General features: G+C 38.1%; 1 protein-coding gene and 1 pseudogene across 2 annotated transcripts in view; one reads left to right on the top strand and one right to left on the bottom strand.

Moving 5' to 3' along the window:
• LOC309629581 (proline-rich protein 23A-like) overlaps positions 1-22,053 on the bottom strand; it is a 74,522-nt gene that overhangs the window by 25,273 nt on the left and 27,196 nt on the right. The window lies entirely within an intron of this gene.
• LOC309629586 (histone H3.3A pseudogene) lies at positions 3,835-7,554 on the top strand (annotated as a pseudogene). Its single transcript has one exon. The product of its transcript is annotated as a histone H3.3A pseudogene (transcript).

The following is a 22,053-nucleotide window of genomic DNA, read 5'->3' as shown; positions in this document are numbered from 1 at the left end:
GAGATCTTCTCCCAGCATTCAGTAGATGTTCTGTGAGAATTGTTCTGTACGTGGATGTATTTCTGATGTATTTGTGGGAGGAGGTGAGCTCTACGTCCTACTCCTCACCACCTTGATTGCTCTTCTTAAAACAGAAGTATTGTTGATTTACAATATTATATTAGTTTTAGGGGTGTAATAGCTCTGGGCTGGGGTCCCCACTAGGATGCAGGGGTAGGCTCTGGGGCTGAAAGTCCAGCTGTCCATCACCTCAAAAGAGTTGCAGATTGCAGTGCAAGGGGCTGGCAGTAGACGAGGAGAGGCTGGGTCCTGCATCAGTGACAGATTTGGATGGCAGGTGAGGCGGCCAGGGCCAGTGGGATGCAGGACCAAGCAATGCAGGTTAAGTCCTTGGAGCTCTGGCAGTGCCTCCTTCAAGTCCCGCAGTCCAGGATTCTATCAGATCTGTATCTGGCGCTGGGCTGGGACTTGCACATTTGAGTCTTCACCTCCTCTTGAGGACTCTTCTGCTCACCAGACGGCCCACGATGTTATGTTGCAGGTGACATCAGAGTCATAAAATGTCATGCTTGCTCTGCCCCCTCTGAGGCTCCACTTGGTAGAAATTGCAGTATCTGCAGCTGCCCAATAGCCATGGCTGTAGTTGATAGGTCACAGTAGGGAAATACTTTTATAACCCTCAAGGGGCAGAATACTTGTGTACCTCATTCTTAGAGAAAAAAAAGAGCAGTGATAATAGAACTTCAAGTATTACTCATCTTTAAGACTAATGTTTTCTTTTGATTTCAGGCATTCTAGAGAAAAACCACCTCTTCCCCACCGTAAAACAGGGCCACCATAATGCTCCCTGAAATTCTTTTAATGTTTGGCCTTTCATTTCAGGAGTAAATGGAAAATACTGATTTCTCTTTAGTATAACTTTTGTTTTAACACTAAAGTAAAACAGTTTCTTCCTGAAAGTTTAGGCTGTTATAAAATTAAAACAATCTTAGTATAATTAAATTGTTCTACTGAGCATTTATTATATGGCCAGCATTCAACTGAGCATCTTTTTTAAAAACGATCTTTTTCTTAGAATAAAAAAAAGCCCAACACTTTGTTGAGGTATGCCTGACATACAAAAAGCTGTACATATTTAATGTATACAACTTGAGTTTGCAGATAAGTATACACTCATGAAACCATCACCACAGTCAATGCCATAAACCTATCTATGACCTGAAAAAGTTTCTTCATGAAAAAAAATTATCTTTTTTAGTCTTCACATCACCTGAAGCTCAGAGTGGTCAAGGAAGTTATCAAAAATTAAATATGTTCCTAGTTTCTATTAGATGTAGGACTCAGACGTGGATTTATCTGGTTTTAAATCATGGGCTCTTGGGACTTCCCTGGTGGTCCAGTGGTTGAGACTTCACCTTCCAATGCAGGGGGTGCAGGTTCAATCCCTTGTTGGGGAGCTGGGATCCTGCATGCCTCGCAGCCAAAATACCAAAGCATAAAACAGAAGCAATGTTGTAACAAATTCAGTGAAGTCTTTAAAAATGGTCCACATCAAAAATATCTTTAAAAAAATCATGGGCTCTTGACTCATATATTTATTGTACACACCTAGGACTGGATTGCTAATTGGTCCTGTGTGTCCCTTTTTGAATTAATAGTTAACACCTTCCTCTTTTTTTCAAAATGTTTTCACAGTTTACACTCCTGTGAGCAGAGTTGCATTTCACTACATTACTGCAGACATTTCTTATTGATAAATTCTTTATTCTTTTCCAACCTGGTGTGGTAAAATTGTATCTCATTATGTTTTCATTTTGCTTTCCTGATTGCCAATCAAGGTATATCATTTTTTTCATATGCTTATTAGTCATTCTTATATCTTCTTTGAAATGTTCCTGTCTTCTATTTTCATACTTTAAAAATTGGGTTTCAGCTCTTCCTCCAATTTTATGCAGTGCTGGTACCTTCTTCAAAGACCAACTCAGAGAGCACCTTCTAGAAAAGCCTATTGCTGACCACTTTATTTGAAATGACGTTCTCTACTTATTTCTATTTCATCACTCGTTTTGTGGCCTTTATCGTATAATCCCAATCTGTAAATAAACAAAATGTTGCTTTAAAAAGTTGGGGTCCAGAGGTGGATCAAGATGTCAAAGTAGGAGGATGTGGAGCTCACCTGCCCACACAAAAACATCAAAAATACATCACACAGGGCTTCCCTGGTGGCGCAGTGGTTAAGAATCCACCTGCCAATGCAGGGGACACGGGTTCAAGCCCTGGTCTGGGAAGATCCCACATGCCACAGAACAACTAAGCCCGTGTGCCACAACTACTGAGCCTGTGCTCTGGAGCACACGAGCCACAACTACTGAGCCCATGCACCTAGAGCCCATGCCCCACAGCAAGAGAGGCCACCGCAATAAGAAGTCCACACACCGCAACCAAGAGTTGCCCCCTCTCTTCACAACTAGAGAAAGCCCACCTGCAGCAACGAAGACCCAATGCAGCAAAAAATAAATAAATTAAAAAAAATCACAGGTGGAATAATTCTCATGGAAAACTAACTGGAAGCTGGCAGAAGAACTCCTTCACAACCAGCGGTGTAAGAAAGATCTCCACATAACTGGGTAGGATGGCAAAGACATTGGTCGGGACCTGCACACTGCGGGGATCAGTAAGGAGGAAAAGGTCTACACAGGCTGACCCTCACCCTGGAGAGTGAGTGCGTCAAACCACAATCTGGGCATCCCTGTCCTGGGATCCTGTGTGGGGGAGATGAGTCCCCTTGCCTGCTGGGAAATCTGCTCAGACAGATAGAAGGGCTGGAGATACCTAGGCTCTACTCTCAAAGAGTGTACACGTGCTGGCTTGCTGACAGGGCAGAGAGAGCTTTTCACTGGTTGCTGTTGCCTCAACACACTTCCCAATCTGAAGGGGTGAACACCCTGGCCCTACTATCTCCACACCACAGCCTGGTGCGAGATCTGGGCAGAGAGTTGGTCTAGCTGTGCAGAGACAGATCTGGGCACCTGGTGTGTGACCTGAGTGGAGCCTTGGAGACCATTGTCAAGGCTTGCACAGGGGTGTGGCTGTAGCTGCAGCAGATGTTGTCAGCTTGAGCACAGGGTGCCACAGGAGCAGCAGCAACTAAGTGCTGAATCTCACCAGACAGTCCCTGGGAAAGGACCCATCTAGCAAGGCAGAGACAGCCCAGAGGTGGCTGGGGTCTGGTGTGTGTGGGGCAGCAACTTGATTGGCAGCACACAGGAGTATGCAGTATGTCTCCCAGTGAGAGCACCCTGGCTCCACCTACTCTACACTGCAGCTTAGCGCTAGATTTGGGGCAGACAGGTCCTGGGAGAAGTTGGCCACAGAGGCAGCCCAGAACTCAGAAAGCAGTGCAGCCACCTCAATTCCTGCAGCCACAAAGCCCCGATCGCCAACCCCAGCCTATTCCACACCATAGCCTGGCACTAGATCTGCGACAAACAACAGAGAAAGGGACACAAGTTTAGGCTGCTTCTGAGTAGGACTGTGGAAGCCTACACAGGCATCACATAGGTCCTCTGTGACCACACAGGCCTCACTTTCTTCAGCAATCACCTCCTTTGGGGCAGGGCATACATTCAAGAGCAACAGAGCCTGATAAAACCCAACCCTCAGGGCTTCTACTCCAACTGGGGATCAGACCATGCCCATGACAGGGTAGTGACAGCCAGGAAACAGAGAGGAAACCCTGCCTCATATCCATCATAGGCTCTAGATAGTACAACACCAACCACATATCCTATCAAGGGGATAAGGTTCAGCACACCCTGAGGAGATACGTGGCTGGCATCTATAACAAAAGTAGCCCTTGCACCAAAACCACTGGACACACACAGTCTCTTCAGGGACACTCCCACATAAAAACACCCCTTCAAGACCACAGTGGATAACTGTTTCTCCTAAATTCATAGAGATAGAGAAAGTTAATTAAAATGAAAAGGCAGAGGAAATAGTCCCAATTGAAAGAACAAGAGAAATCTCCTGAAAGAACAATAATGAAACAGACCTCACCAATCTCCTAGACCCCAAGTTCAAAAAGAAGGTAATAAAAAAATACTAAATTTTTAAATTTCCATTTCTCTAGGAGGTAGGTCAAAAAGGATCTTGCTGTGATTTATGTCAAAGAGTGTTCTTCCTATGTTTTCCTCTAAGAGTTTTATAGTGTAAAAGACTTGAAGACATGGGGAGGGGGAAGGGTAAGCTGGGACGAAGTGAGAGAGTAGCATTGACGTATATACACTACCAAATGTAAGTGTGGAAGCAGCTGCATCGCATAGGGAGATCAGCTCAGTGCTTTGTGATCACCTAGAGGGGTGGGATAGGGAGGATGGGAGGGAGATGCAAGAGGGAGGGGATATAGGGATATATGTATACATATAGCTGATTCACTTTGTTATATAGCAGAAACGAACACAACATTGTAAAGCAATTATACTCCAATAAACATGTTAAAAAAACCCTAAATGAATGAAGAAAGATTATCAATATAAATACACATCACTGTAACATGGAACTAAAAACTATAAAGAGGAACCTGTAAAAACTAGACAATTCAATTGCCGAGATAAAAACCTATCTAGAAGTGATGAATAGCAGACTAAATGCCACAGAAGAACAAATAAGTGATCTGGAAGATAGAGTAATGGAAATCACCCAATCAGACAAATGGAAAAAAAAAGAAAAAAAGCAACATATGAAATCTATGGTATAATATAAAACGTGCCAAAAATAAACCCCACCAAAACAGAATACACATTCTTTTCAAGAGCGCATGGCATGGTCTCTAGTATAGACCACAAATCAAGCCTCAACAAATTTAAGAGGATAGAAATTATTTCAAGCATCTTTTCTGATCACAACAGTATGAAACTAGAAATCAACCACATAAAGAAAAATGGGAAAAGAAATGAACACATGGAGACTAAACAACATGCTACTAAAAAACCAATGGGTCAACAATGAAATCAGAGAAATCAGAAAATACCTCGAGACAAACAAAAATGAAAACACAACCTTACAAAATTTGTGGAATCCAGTAAAAGCTGTTCTAAGAGAGAGGTTCATAGCAATACAGGCCTTCCTCAAGAAAAAAGAAAAACATCAAGTAAACAATGTAACCTACCACATAAAATAATTAGAAAAAGAAGAACAAACAAAACCCAAAGTCAGCAGAAGGAAGGAAAAAATAAAGGTCAGAGAGGAAATAAATAAAATAGAGATTAAAAAAAAACAATAGAAGAAATCAATAAAACCAAGAGCTGTTTTTCGGAAAAAAAAATTGACAAACCTATAGACAAACTCACCAAGAGGAAAAGGGAGAGGAACCAAATAAACAAAATAAGAAATGATACAGGGAATTGTGTTCGCTGCCACCACCGCGCCACTGTCGCTCTCCAACGCCAGTGCTGCCTCTAGCTCGCTGAGCTCCAGCCGAAGGAGAAGGGAGGTAAGTAAGGAGGTCTCTATACCATGGCTCGTACAAAGCAGACTGCCCGCAAATCGACCGGTGGTAAAGCACCGAGGAAGCAACTGGCTACAAAAGCCTCTCGCAAGAGTGCTCCCTCTAAAGAAACCTCATCGTTACAGGCCTGGTACTGTGGCACTCCGTGAAATTAGACGTTATCAGAAGTCCACTGAACTTCTGATTTGCAAACTTCCCTTCCAGCGTCTGGTGTGGGAAATTGCTCAGGACTTCAAAACAGATCTGCGCTTCCAGAGTGCAGCTATTGGTGTTTTGCAGGAGGCAAGTGAGGCCTATCTGGTTGGCCTTTTTGAAGACACAAACCTGTGTGCTATCCATGCCAAATGTGTAACAATTATGCCAAAAGACATCCAGCTAGCACGCCACATACGTGGAGAACGTGCTTAAGAATCCACTATGATGGGAAACATTTCATTCTTTAAAAAAAAAAATTCTCTTCCTGTTATTGGTAGTTCTGAATGTTAGATTTATTTTTTGCCCCGTGGGGTCAAAAGGTACCTAAGTATATGATTGCAGGTGGAAAAATGGGTGACAGAAATCAGGTATTGGCAGTTTTTCCATTTTCATTTGTGTATAAATTTTTAATATAAATGTGGGGACATAAAGCATTAATGCAAGTCAAAATGTTTCAGTGAACAAGTTTCAGCAGTTCAACTTTATAACAATTATAAATAAACCTGTTAAATTTTTCTGGACAATGCCAGCATTTGGATTTTTTTTAAAACAAGCAAATTTCTTATTGACTGCAACTAAATGGTGTTTGTAGCATTTTTATCATACAGTAGATTCCATCCATTCACTATACTTTTCTAACTGAGTTGTCCTATATGCAAGTACATGTTTTTAATGTTGTCTGTCTTCTGTGCTGTTCCTGTAAGTTTGCTATTAAAATACATTAAACTATAAAAAAAAGAAATGGTACAGGAGAAATAACAACTGATACCACAGAAGTACAAAAAGTCATAAGAGAACACAATCAACAGTTATATGACAACAAATTGAACAACCTAGAAGAAATGGACAAGTTTCTAGAAACATACAGCCTGCCAAAACTGATTCAAGAAGAAACAGATAATTTGAACAGACCGATCACTAGAAGTAAAGTAGAATCTGTAATTTAAAAACTCCCTTCAGACAAAAGTCCAGGACTGGATGGCTTCACTGGAGAATTCTACCAAACATACAAAGAAGAACTTATACCTATCTTTCTCAAACTATTCCAAAAAACTGAAGAGAATGGAACACTCCCAAATTCATTCTATGCAGCCAACATCACCCTGATATGAAAACCAAAGACAATACCAAAAAAAAGAAAATTACAGGTCATTACCTTTGATGAATATAGATGCAGAAATCCTCAAGAAAATATTAGCAAACTGAGTCAAACAATACATAAAAAAGATCATACACCATGATCAAGGTAGATTAATTCTAGGGTTGAAAGGATGATTCAACACACACACAAATCAATCAATGTGATACACCACTTTAACGAATGGAAAGATATAAATCCACATGATCATCTTAACAGATGCAGAAAAAGCATTTGACAAAATTCAACATTCATTCATGATAAAAACTCTCACCAAAGTGGGTACAGAGGGAACACATCTCAACAATAAAAGCAATTTACAACAAACTCACAGCCAACATAATACTCAATGGTTAAAAGCTGAAAGCCATCCCCCTAAATCCAGGAACATGCCAAGGATGCCCTCTTTTACCACTTCTATTCAACATACTATTGGAAGTCCTATCCACAGTAATCAGACAAGAAAAAGAAATAAAAGATATCCAAACTGGAAGGGAAGAGGTAAAACTGTCACTATTTGCAGATGACATGATACTGTATGTAGAGAACTCTAAAGATTCCACACAGAAACTATTAAAACTAATAAATGCATTCAGCAATGCAGCAGGATACAAGATTAATATAAAGAAATCTGTTGCATTTCTTTACACAAATAATGAAATATCAGAGAGTGAAAAAAAAATCCCATTTAAAATCACGTCAACAAAAATAACTAGAAACAAACTTAACGAAGGAGGTGGAAGACCTATATGCTGAAAACTATAAAACATTGAAAAAAACATGATTCAAACAAATGGAAAGATAGTCCATGCTCTTGGATTGGAAGGATTAATATTGTTAAAATGGCCATCCTACCCAAAGCAAACTACAGATTTAAGACAATCCCTATCAAAATACCCATGACATTTTCCACAGAACTAGAACAAATAACCCTAAAATTTATATGGAACCACAAAAGGCCAAGAATTGCCAAAGGAATCCTGAGGAAAAAGAACAAACCTGGAGGCATAATCCTTCCAGACTTCAGACAATACTACAAAGCTACAGTAATCAAAACAGCATGGTATTGGCACAAAAATAGACAAATAGATCAATGGACCAGAATAGAGAGCACAGAAATAAATCTATGCACCTACTGTCAATTAATCTATTCTTTCCTCCTCTTGCAAAGGAGGCAAGAATATGCAATGAAGAAAAGATAGTCTCTTCAACAAATGGTGTTAGGAAAGCTGGGCAACTACATGTAAATCAATGAAATTAGAACACTCTGTCACACCACATACAAAAATAAACTCAAAATAGTTTAAAGACCTAAATATAAGACATGACACCATAAAACTCCTAGAAGAGAATATAGGCAAAACATTCTCTGACATAAATTGTAGCAATATTTTCTTAGTTTCGTCTCTCTAGTCAAAAGAAATAAAAGCAAAAATAAACAAATGGGACCTAATCAAACTTAAAAGCTTTTGCACAGCAAAAGAAACCATCAACAAAATGAAAAGACAGCCTATGGAATGGGAGAAAATATTTGCAAATGATGTGACCAACAAGGTGTTAATATCCAAAATATACAAACAGCTCATACAACACAATATTGAAAAGACAAACAAACCTATCAAAAACCGGGCAGAAGATCTAAATAGACATTTTTCCAAAGAAGACATACATATGGCCAATGGGCACATGAAAAGATGCTGGACATCACTAATTATTAGAAAAATGCAAATCAAAAACACGAGGCATCACTTGACACCAGTCAGAATGGCCATCGTTAAAAAGTCTACAAATATTAAATGCTGGAGAGGGTGTGGAGAAAAGGGAACCCTCCTACACTGTTGGTGGGAATGTAAATTGGGCAGCCAAAGAAAACAGCATGGAGCTTCCTTTTTAAAAAACTAAAAATAGAACTACTATATGATCCAGAAATTCCATTCCTGGGTATATATCCAGAAAAAATTAAAACTCTAATTTGAAATGATACACACACCTCAATGTTCATAGCAACACTATTTACAATAGCCAAGACATGGAAACAACCTAAGTGTCCATCAACAGACAATTGGCTTAAGAAGAAGTGGTGTATGTATACAATGGAATATTACTCAGCCTTAAAAACAAACGAATGAGATATTTCCATTTGCAGCAACATGGATGGACCTAGAGAATATTATATTTAGAGAAGTAAGTCAGAGAAAGGCAACTACTATATGATATCACTTATATGGAATCTAAAAAGAATACAAATGAATCTATATACAACACAGAGACAGACTCACAGAAATAGAAAACAAACTTGTGGTTACCAAAGGGGAGAGGGAAGAGGAGGGACAAATTAGGAGTATGGGATTAACAGACACAAGCTACTATACATGAAATAGATAAGAAACAAGGATATACTGAATAGCAAAGGGAATTATATTCAATATCTTGTAATAACCTATAATGAAGTATAATCTGACCAAACCTTGGATCACTTTGCTGTACACCTGAAACTAATACAATATTGTAAGTCAACTATACTTCAATAAAAAAATGAGGTTCAGACATACTGCGTGCCAGTCATTTATGAAATGTACGTGTAGCAAATGTCTCTACCACAGTCTTTGAAGACTTTAGCACTTGATTCCCTGTTATTCTCACTCATTGCACCTCTATTGTAATTGGTGGTGATTTTAATATTCTTGTGGATTTCCTGCCACCGCCCCCAAATCTCAGACTCTTGGTTCTCTTCCCCTCAACAGTTTTGTCCTTCCTCCTACCTCACCGACTCATACTCTAGACTTTGTCATGAAACTGATGATAGTTATCAGTTACATCCATTAAACTAAACTTTGCTTACTAAATAATAAATTGTAACCTACCTTCACTGATCAAGCTCACTTTTTTTTAAACAAAAACTTGCATATCCTCCAAGTGTTACGTAGTCTAAACAATGTTACAGGACCCCTTCACCACACCTATAGATAATATCTCTGACATAGGAGTGTAAATGTGTTTGCTCAGGTTGTTTTTCAGAAACTTGGAGTCAGTTATTGTCTAGTTCAAACTTGAGCATTTTAAGGCTGATCGGGACTGCTGGCCCTCAAGCTGAGCGTGCATGAGTGTTCAGTCAGTGACCTTTTGATGTCAGAGGGCCAAAAATTCCACCCTCAGGGTATGCTTACACCACCATTTTCTGAACATGCATGCAATGAAGAGGAAGGTAGTGAGTTGTGCCCACACAGAATGATGGTTAACTCACCTTTTTCTTACTTTCAATCACCTTTCCCCATGCTCCCCATGCCTCAGGTCACCCTACTTCTTTATCCCATAAATATCCTGAGCCCCTCACCTTCAGGGAAGCGGATTTGAGATTTGTTCTCCCATTTCCTCGCTTGGCTGCCTCGTGAATAACCCCCTTCTCTGCTGCAAATCTCGGCGTCTCAGCATTTGGCTTGCTGCACATTGGGCAAACTTGGTTTGGTAACAATTACTCCAAATTATGACCCCTCCCATAATCACAATTTCAAACATTAATTTTCAGAGAATCACTTCCTAACTTCCTAGCTTAGTCCTTTATTTAAAAAAATTTTTGTAAAAATTTTATTGAAGGAGAGTTGATTTACAATGTTGTGTTAATGAAATTAGAACACTCCCTTACACCATACAAAAAAATAAACTCAAAATGGATTAAAGACCTAAGTGTAAGGCCAGACACTATCAAACTCTTACAGGAAAACATAGGCAGAACACTCTATGACATAAATCACAGCAAGATCCTTTTTGACCCAGCTCCTAGAGAAATGGAAATAAAAACACAAATAAACAAATGGGACCTAATGAAACTTAAAAGCTTTTGTACAGCAAAGGAAACCATAAACAAGACCAAAAGACAACCCTCAGAATGGGAGAAAATATTTGCAAATGAAGCAACTGACAAAGGATTAATCTCCAAGATTTACAAGCAGCTCATGCAGCTCAATAACAAAAAAACAAACAACCCAATCCAAAAATGGGCAGAAGACCTAAATAGACATTTCTCCAAAGAAGATATACAGATGGCCAACAGATACATGAAAGAATGCTCAACATCGTTAATCATTAGAGAAATGAAAATCAAAACTACAATGAGATATCATCTCACACCGGTCAGAGTGGCCATCATCAAAAAATCTAGAAACAATAAATGCTGGAGAGGGTGTGGAGAAAAGGGAACCCTCTTGCACTGTTGGTGGGAATGTAAATTGATACAGCCACTATGGAGAACAGTATGGAGGTTCCTTAAAAAACTAAAAATAGAACTACCATACGACCCAGCAATCCCACTACTGGGCATATACCCTGAGAAAACCATAGTTCAAAAAGAGTCATGTACCAAAATGTTCATTGCAGCTCTATTTACAATAGCCAGGACATGGAAGCAACCTAAGTGTCCATCATCAGATGAATGGATAAAGAAGATGTGGCACATATATACAATGGAATATTACTCAGCCATAAAAAGAAATGAAATGGAGGTATTTGTAGTGAGGTGGATAGAGTTAGAGTCTGTCATACAGAGTGAAGTAAGTCAGAAAGAGAAAAACAAATACAGTATGCTAACACATATATATGGAAACTAAGGGGAAAAAAAAGGTCATGAAGAACCTAGTGGCAAGACGGGAGTAAAGACACAGACCTACTAGAGAATGGACTTGAGGATATAGGGAGGGGGAGGGGTAAGATGTGACAGGGTGAGAGAGTGGCATGGACATATATACACTACCAAATGTAAAATAGATAGCTAGTGGGAAGCAGCCGCATAGCACAGGGAGATCAGCTCGGTGCTTTGTGACCACCTAGAGGGGTGGGATAGGGAGGGTGGGAGGGAGGGAGATGCAAGAGGGAAGAGATATGGGAACATATGTATATGTATAACTGATTCACTTTGTTATAAAGCAGAAACTAACACACCATTGTAAAGCAATTATACTCCAATAAAGATGTTTAAAAAAAAAAAAAGAGAGTTAAGGGACATAACAACCAAATGTAACATGTAGATCTTGTTAGGATCTTGATTCAAAAAAGAAGCAACTCTAAGGCATTTTTACAGATCACCAGAGAAATTTAATTATAGACTAGGTATAATAAAATATCATGAAATTATTGTTATAATGTGATAAAGGCAAGACATTATTAAAAATATTTCTTATCTGTTAGAGATGCATATGGAAGTGTTCACAGATTTTAAAAATATGATATCTAGTTATGCTTTAAAATATCCCAAGAATAGCATGTGTGAAGAATACATGGAATGAAATTGGCAAAACAGTGATATGTATTGAAGCTGCATAATAAAATATGAGGATCATTAAAAAAAATTTTTTTTTGTAAAAATTTTATTGAAGGAGAGTTGATTTACAATGTTGTGTTAATTACTGCTGTACAGAATAGTGACTCAGTTATACATATATATACATTCTTTTAAAAAAATATTCCTTTCCATTCTGGTGTATCATAGGATATTGAATATAGTTCTCTGTGCTATACAGTAGGACCTTGTTGTTTATCCATCCTGTATATAAAAGCTTACATCTGCTAACCCCAACCTTCCCAACCCCCTCCCTCTTGGCAACCACCAGTCTGTTCTCTATGTCCGCAATTCTTTTTCTGTTTCATAGATAAGTTCATTTGTGTCATATTTTAGATTCCACATATAAGTGATATCATATGGTATTTATTTCTCTTTCTGACTTCACTTAGTATGATAATCTCTTGTTGCATCCATGTTGCTGCCAATGGCATTATTTCATTCTTTTTTATGGCTGAGTAGTATTCCACTGTATATATGTACCACATTTTCTTTATCCATTCAGCTGTTGATGGACATTTAGGTTGTTTCTGTGTCTTGGCTACTGTGAATAGTGCTGCTATGAACATAGGGGTGCATGCATCTTTTTGAATTATAGTTTCATTTGGCTATATGCCCAGGAATGGGATTGCTGGATCATGTGGAAACCTAGCAAAGGCCACTCCCTCCATTTGTGCAAGTGATCTCATCTCATTTTGCCCCTTCACGAACATCACTCTAGCAATTTTCCCATCTCTGTCCAGCATCATCACATTTTAGCTACCTCTAGTGAATCAGTATCTTCAATATATAATTGAGACGTAAACTCTTCCATTTTAAACAAATACTTTCTTGACATGACTTTCTCCTCCAATTTCTACATCAATTTCCTACTTTCTTATATACCAAAACTGTTGTATTAGTCAACTATACCAGCACTCTCTAATTTCCCTACTCCCACTATCTCTTGAAACCACTCCAACCTGACTTCTGTCTATGCTAGTCATCTGTAAGCACTCTTATTAGGTCACCAATGATCTCCACATTATGAAATCCAGGGATTAATTCTCAGTCTTCATGGACATCATATGACACAGTCAGTCTCTCTCTCCTTTAAACATTTTCCCCCTTGGCATCCAAGATCTCACACTCTCCCTGTGTGTCTCTGGCTTCTCCTTCACAGTTTCCTTGGTTGTTTACTCCTCATTCTGAACACTGGAATATCTTGGGACACTAATGTTGATGTTATTATTTTCTATCAACCTTCTGTACCTTTCTCATGAGCATCCAAAAGCTTTGTCAGCATTTTCTCCTGGATATCTGTTAAGTTGAACCATACAGAGTTTTCATTTTTGTAGGTCAGAATGGTTGAATATTATCCACTTTATATAAGTCAATCTAATAATAGGCAGTACAAAGTTCAGGTCCAAATTTGAAGTCCTCATATTTCCCTAAACCCAATCCTTTCAAAGTGTTCCCCATCACAATAATTGGCAGTTTCTTCTTGTTGCTCAAGCCAAAAACTTGGAATTGTCCTTGAAAGTCTTTCTTTCACATCCATTCCATCTAGATATCCTGGACCATAGCACTTCTTACCATCCCTCCTGCTTCCACCATCATCCCTTTAGTAAATTACCATAGAAAACTCCTAAGTGGTCTCCTCCCCTCTCTTCTTTGTCTCTTTTCAGGCTAGTCTCCACGCAATAGCTAGAGTGGTTCTGTTAAACCATAAGTCAGATCATGTCACTCCTCTGCTCAAACATATCCAGTTTCACTCAGGGTCAAAGCCCATGTTTTTATATGGGCCTACAGGGCTCTTTATAATCTGGACATCCCACCTCCATTACATCAGACTGCACCTCCTATTACTCTCCCCCTTGCTCCTTCTGTTACAGCTGTCTGGTCTCTGTGCTTTTCCTAGAAATTGACAGACATACTCACAGATTTTGTAATTGTTTTTCTGCTACCCATCTATCTGCATGGTTCTTCACTTCTTTCAGACCATGACTCAAAAGGTACCATCTCTGAGGCTTTCCCTGAGCACACCATCTGAAATGGTAATCTCTAACCCTCCACCTCCCCTTAATCTTTAGCAATTTTGAGTGTTTAACATGGTTTTCATTTTCTTTATTTATCTTGCTTACCCTCTGTATTCTCTTCACCAGAGTATAAGTTCATGATGGCAGTGATTTTTAACTGTTTTGCCTTTTGATATATTCCCAATTTTGGAACACTCTCAGCTATGTAGTGGACACTCAAAGATATATATTGAATAAATGAATGATTTTTTTTCTTTCATCAATTATGAGTGTTCTCGTTTATTATGAATCTCTTCAAATATTGCCCTCCATTTCATTTTCTCTACTTCTGCCCTCTGAAACTTCACTAGTCATATGTTAGAACTTCTTTTCCTCTGATAACTCTTATTCTCTCTTTATTATTTTTGTGTCTATGCCCTTCTACGATAAATTATAGGTAGTTTCTCTAACTCTTCAGCTGTTTCTAATCTGTTTAAATGCATAAATTATATTCCTTTTAAAATGTTTATATAGCATAGCTCTGGATGTTCATTTTAATCAATTTTTAAAAAGCAGTTATGTAATTTATGACAGTTTCTTTTACCTTAGGCTTCTTTTGTCCTCCTTTTATTTTGCTGAATAATTTATATACCTTTAAAATAGTATGGATCTGGTGAATATCTTCATTGTTTGAGGAGTTGATTTTACTATTTTTTTCATTCAGCTGTCTCTCATTTACATTGGGTTGTTACCTAAGTCCCTGCTTTGGATTGTGAGGTTATGCTTGCTGGAACTTTATTTTTTGAGAGGACTTTGAGGCCTAGGGATAAGGGGTATTCTCTCAGAGAGGACTTGGGTTGCTTTGGGACGTTCCCAGAAGCATCAGGGAGGGAAGCCTTTGCACTCAGTTCTTAGTCTGTCTCTCTCTTTTGTCCGTCCTGGCTATTGCCATCCTTTACCTCTCCTTTCCTTCCCTTCACTTTTCCTTCTTCTTTTTCTCCTCCTTTTCTTACTTCCCTCTTTTTTATTCATACAGAGTGAGTTCTAGACCAAGATACCATGAGGGCCACCCTTGATTTGTACCTCCGTTGGTCTAAGTGGCTTACCTGGTCAAGTGACCAAGACCCTCATTCCTGAGGGGAATGAGCTCCTGGTAAACCATAAAAAGGAACAAAATTGGGTCATTTGTAGAGATGTGGATGGACCTAGAGTCTGTCATACAGAGTGAAGTAAGCCAGAAAGAGAACAACAAATATCGTATATTAACGCATATATGTGGCATCTAGAAAAATGGTACAGATGAACCTATTTGCAGGGCAGGAATAGAGATGTAGACATAGAGAACAGACATGTGAACACAGGGCGGGAAGGGGAGGGTGGGACGAATTGGGAGATTAAGATAGACATATATACACTACCATGCTTAAAATAGATAGCTAGCGGGAACATGCTATAAAGCACAGGAAGCTCAGTTTGGTGCTCTGTGACGACCTAGATGTGTGGGATGGGGGTGTGGGAGGGAGGTCCAAGAGGGAGGGGATATAGGTACACATATAGCTGATTCACTTCATTGTACAGTAGAAACTAACACAACATTGTAAAACAATTATACTCCAGTAAAAAGAAAAAAAAGGATTATCTCGGTACCAAACGTGTACTTCCATGCCCTCAGTGTGAAATTCGCAGAAGAGCCTTAATTTCCCCCTTCCTTTAGAGACAATATTGAGATAGGCAAAATTTGGTACCATTTTCCTTTGAAGACTGGGTTCTTTTACTTCATCTATTGGTGGAGTCATATTTGGGAGTCTGAGATCTATGCAGGAGTTCTCCAATGCAAGAGTGTTCCTATCCTGTGTGTACACTTAGGTTTGCCTCCTGATCCCCATGTTTGGTTTATGAAACCAAATCTGTAAGCCACCAAGGACTTCTAATAATTTTTGGTCTCTCAGTATTTCCTCTATTTGCCAGATATTTATTGATTTTAAAGGATGTTTTAAAAAACATATCCAGCACTCTTACATGTTTTGTTCATGAAGTTTTTTTGACCATGCTAGTCCAAGATGGAAGTCTTCAGTTATCTCTTTATCACAGAATGTGATACTCTGAAGAAATGGAAGTCACTATTTACAGAAATAGAATCATCATCCTAGGCTGGGACTTGAGGCTAATTAACTGCTGATTCTTTATTCTGAACCATATGGAAGGGAATATGGCATAGTGGAAGTGTATGTGTCAGTGTGAGAGTGTGAATTTTGGTCAAGCTGGTAGTCATTGTGGGGAGGGAGTAGTCTCTCTTTCCTTCAGTTAATATTGACAGGGATAATATAAACATAGATGTCAGTTTTCAGAATAGCTAAACAACTTTGCAATGTCCAAAATGTAGTGAAAGTTCAAACTTTAAGTGCACAGGTGACACTGGGGTTCACTCAAGGAACTGAATCTCAAAACATGTGGTGGCAGCTGGGCTTTCAGCTCCTTTGAGAGGGCTGAAATTCTGCCCCTCTGTCTGTCAGTCATTGACCAAGTCCTGACCATTTGGGGCTGGCTGCTGTAGAGGTTGTGGTTTGGCTTCCAGGGCAAGTTGCTGCAGAGGCTATGGGTCAGTGTCATATTATCATATATGATCTGGTCATTGTTCATTTGTTTATTCAGTCTCTCAGGCTCTCCCCCTCCCTGCCTTTTGATCATTCTCATGCTTGCAAGAGGTAGATCAATTCAGGGAAGGGTAGAGATCCTGACCTTCACTGCCTAGGGATTGTTCCTTCATCTCCATAGTCAATAGTATTGCAAGATCTTTTTGATCTTTTTGTACCATCTTGGCTATCATCTGATGAGGGAATGGCTGTGCAGAAGCACTGAAGACTGTGGATAGAACTCAACAGGCCAGCATTATGATCACTGTGACAAAAACAAGAACAACTAACAGTCCCTTTATTAGTTATTTCAGAACCAGGGACCCCAATTGCCCAACTCAAGCCGAGCAAACAAATCCCATAGGCCATAAGGATCAGCATTAGAGAGTAAAGCAGCTTTTTCTTTAAGGTGATGGTCTGTTCCAACTTGTCTCTTGCATTGATCCAACAAGTCCAGCAAAAATATTAGCAATAATACAAATGCCTTAATGACCAACTAATAAGAAATCTAGGGTAATGTGCTTTTTCATCACTACTTATGCCAATAAGTTGAGACTAATCTGTATTCCATCTAGGATAGAGGAGATATCATTAATAATTTTGCCGGGATTAAGTTTCTTACAGGATTTTCTATTTGATTCTCACCAGTGGGAGCATTCCTCAAATTGTTTGCTAAACTATTAGTCAGTAATTCTTCCAAGTTGGATGCCTGATAATCAAAGGTGGCCTCATTTTGGAGTTTACATGTGAGTCAGAATTTCCAGCCACTGTGGTTTATACAATTAAGGTGTCAGTGTACAGACAAGAGTCGGAATATGTTCCGAAAGTGTGTGATGATTAGCTTGAGACAAACAGGATCAGGCATCCTGGTCACACAGGAGTAGTATGTTGTAGGGTCACATGGTGAGTTAAGAAAAAAGGAGTTGCTCACAGCACAAGGTCAGAACCAAGGCCTTACATTAGCCTACATATTTGGACCTTCTATTAGTCTCTTCCAGTTAGCAGGTATTCAACCCATAGCCCAAGGTTGTTGAATTCAAATTTAGGATTACCTGGGATCTGATCAGTAGATTATAAAAACTCGTTCTTTTTATGGAAATAAAGACACTAGCAAAGTCATAGGTTGATTTGTTCAATGTAATTTGCCCATCTGGGTGAAAGTTGAAATCCCTTCAGCTGTAGTTTCCTATGGTCTCACTTGATAAGATTGAAATTTCTCAGAGATTTTTTGTCATGGAAGTCTGGTGATGGATGGCATATAGAGCAATCAGTAAGATTAAGGATAATGACTATTGTTTGGGATAATCTAAGAATGGTGTTTGAATGAGTACGTTTTGACCTAACAATTATAGTAAGGAGGGAAACAAAGAGAAAAAGGGCCATTATTGGCAGATAACACCAGGGGTTTATAGAAAATGAGAAAAACATTGATTATAAGCAAGCAGATACAAAACAAAACAGGAATTAGATAAGAGTCTTGGTTGATGTCTTGGGCAGAAGCTGTGGACTATTTGAGGTTATCTGCTTGTTCTGAAAGTCTTAGGTCAGCAGTCTGCTTCTTTTTTTTTTTAACTTTATTCAGGTATAATTGACAAATAAAAATTGTATATATTTAAGATGTACAACTTGATGTTTTGATATATGTATACAGGGCGAAATGGTCACCATAATCAAGCTAATCAACATATACATCTGCTCGCATAGTTACTTTCGTGTGTGTGTGTGTGTGTGAGGACACTTTAGAGCCACCCTCATACTAAATCAAGTACAGTTGGATTCGACTAAATGTGGAATTGAAAATATTTGAAAAAAATTCCAGAAATTTCACAAAAGCAAAACCTAAATTTGCCATGGTCTTGCAACTATTTACATAGCATTTACATTGTGTTAGGTACCATACGTATTCCAGAGGTGATTTAATGTATACAAGATGAGCCAACAGGCACATGAAATGATGCTCAACATTGCTAATCACCAGGGACATGCAAATCAAAACCACAATGAGATGTTACTTCACACGTATCAGAATGGCCCTCATCAAAATGACCACAAATAACAAATGTTGATGAGAATGTGGAGAAAAGAGAACCCTAAGTACACTGTTGGTGGGAATGTAAACTGGTGCAGTTACTGTGGAAAACAGTATGGAGTTTCCTCAAAAAACTGAAAATAGAGCTACCATATGATTCAGCAGTTCCACTCCTGGGTGTGTATCTGAAGAAAATGAAAATATTAATTCAAAAAGATACATGCACCCCCAGTGTTCATAGCAGCATTATTTACCAATTGCCAAGGTTTGGAAGCAACCCAAGTATCCATCAACAGATGAATGGATAAAGAAGATATGCATATATCTATATATACACACACACACATACAAGTGCATACACAAACACACACACAATGGAATATAATGGAATATTACTCAGTCAAAAAAAGAATGAAATTTTGCCATTTGCAAAAACATGGATGGACCTGGCATGTATCGTGCTTAGTGAAATAAGTCAGATAGAGAAAGACAAATACTGTATGTTATTGCTTATATGTAGAATCTAAAAAAATAAAACAAATGAACAAATATTACAAAACAGAAACAGACTCACATGTATGAGAGCAAACTAGTGGTTACCAGTGGGATTAGGGAAAGACTTACAGGCAAGATAGTGGTAGAGGATTAAGAGGTACAAAATACTATGTATAAGATAAACTGCAAGGACATATTTTACAGTAAGGTGAATGTAGCCAATATTTTATAACAACTTTAAATGGAGTATAATCTATAAAAAATTTGAATTACTATGTTGTCCCCCTGAAACTAATATAATATTGTAAATCAACTATACTTCAAAAAAATTAGTACATTTCCATAGGTTAAAAACAAACAGAAAAAAAAGAACTGTTAGTTTCTGTAAATACAATTTAAATGTGTATATTAAAAGTTTTAAAATTTTGTATCTGAGTATAATTGATAAACAATGTTGTGCTAGTTTTAGGTATATAGCAAAGTGATTCAGTTATACATATACATGTATCTATTCTTTTCCAAATTCTTTTCCCATTTAGGTTATTATAGAATATTGAGCAGAGCTCCCTGTATTATACAGTAGGTCCTTGTAGGTTATACATTTTAAATATAGCAGTGTACCTGTCAATCCCAAACTCCCTAACTATCCCTTCCCCCTACCCCTTCCCCCCTGGTAACCATAAGTTCATTCTCTAAGTCTGTGAGTCTGTCTCTGTTTTGTGAATAAGTTCATTTGTATCATTTTTAAAGATTCAGCATATAAGCAATATCATTTGATATTTGTCCTTCTCTTTCTGACTTACTTCACTTAGTCTGATAATCTCCATGTCCATCCATGTTGCCGCAAATAGCATTATTTCATTCTTTTTAATGGCTAACATTCCATTGTATATATGTACCATATCTTCATTATCCATTCCTCTGTCGATGAGGCTCAGTAGTTGTGGCGCACGGGCTTAGTTGCTCTGCGGCACGTGGGATCTTCTCGGACCTCTGTCGATGGACATTTAGGTTGCTTCCAGGTCTTGACTATTATAAACAGCACTACAATGAACATTGGGGTGCATGTATCCTTTTGAACCATGTTTTTCTCCATATATATGCCCAGGAGTGGGATTGCTGGATCATATGGTAGCTCTAATTTTAGTTTTTTAAGGAACCTCCCTACTGTTCTCCATAGTAGCTGTAGCAATTTACATTCCCACCAACAGTGCAAGAGGGTTCCTTTTTCTCCACACCCTCTCCAGCATTTACTATTTGTAGATTTTTTGATGATGACCATTCTGGCTGGTGTGATGTGATATCTCATTGTAGTTTTGATTTGCATTTCTTTCATAATTAGCAATGTTGAGCATATTTTCATGTGCCTCTTGGTCATCTGTATGTCTTCTTTGGAGAAATGTCTATTTAGGTCTTCTGCCCATTTTTTGATTGGGTTGTTTGTTTCTTTGATACTGAGGCTCATGAACTGTTTGTAAATTTTGGAGACTAATCCTTTGTTGGTTGCATTGTTTGCAAATATTTTCTCCCATTCTGTGGGTTGTCTTTTCATTTTGTTTATGGTTTCCTTTGCTGTGCAAAAGATTTTGAGTTTAATTAGGTCCCATTTGTTTATTTTTTTAATTTTCATTACTCTAGGAGGTGGATCAGAAAAGATATTGCTGTGATTTATGTCAGGGAGTGTTCTGCCTATGTTTTCCTCTTATCAAATATATGGTTTGCAAATATTTTCTCCCATCTGTAGGTTGCATTTTCACTCTCTTGATTATTTCCTTTGTTGTGCAGAAGCTTTTTAGTTTGTTACAAACTCACTTGACTATTTTTGCTCTTGTTGCCTGTGCTTTTGATGTCATAGCCAGAAAATCATTGCCCATACCAGTGTCAAGAAGCTTTTTGCCTGTGTTTTTCTCTAGTAGTTTTACTGTTTGGGGTGTTTTGTTGACTTTGGGTTGACTTTTGTATATATTGTGACATACAGGTCTAAATTCATTCTTCTATATGTGGATATCCAGTTTTCCAACACCTATCATATATTCTTGGTACCCTTGTAGAAGATAGGTTGACTGTAAATGTGTGGGGTTTATTGCTGAACTATCTATTCCATTCCATTGGTCTATATGCCTGTTCTTATGTCAGTATTGTCTTGATTACTGTAGGTTTTTAATATATTTTGAAATCAGAAAATTTCAATGACTCCAGCTTTGTGTTAGCTCAAAATTTCTTTGGCTATTTGGGGTCTTTTCGGCATCATATGAATTTTAGGATTGCTTTTTCTATTTCTGTAAAGAATGTCATTGGGATTTTAATTCTGTACATCACTTTGGGTAATATGGCTATTTAAACAATATTAATTCTTCCAATACATGAACATGGGATATCTTTCCATTTATCTGTGTTCTTTAATTTCTTTCATCAATGTTTTATAATTTTCACTGTACAAATATATCAGCTCTCTGGTTAAGTTTATTCCGAAGTATTTTATACTTTTTGTTTCTGTTGTTAATTGGATTGTTTTCTTTATTTCAGTTTCAGATAAATTGGTATTTGTGTTTAGAAAATCCAAAGATTTTTATACGTTGATTTTGTATCCTGCAACTTTAGTGAATTTGTTTATTAGTGCTAACAGGATTTTTGTTGTTATTGTTGAGTGTTTAGAATTTTCTACCCATATAATCATATGCAAATAGAGATAATTTTACTTCTTCTTTTCTGAATTGGATGCATT

Source organism: Balaenoptera borealis (genome assembly GCF_965194805.1).
Source record: "Balaenoptera borealis genome assembly, chromosome: 5".
Taxonomy (NCBI): Eukaryota; Metazoa; Chordata; class Mammalia; order Artiodactyla; family Balaenopteridae; genus Balaenoptera; species Balaenoptera borealis.
This window is presented reverse-complemented; position numbering and strand designations above follow the sequence as displayed.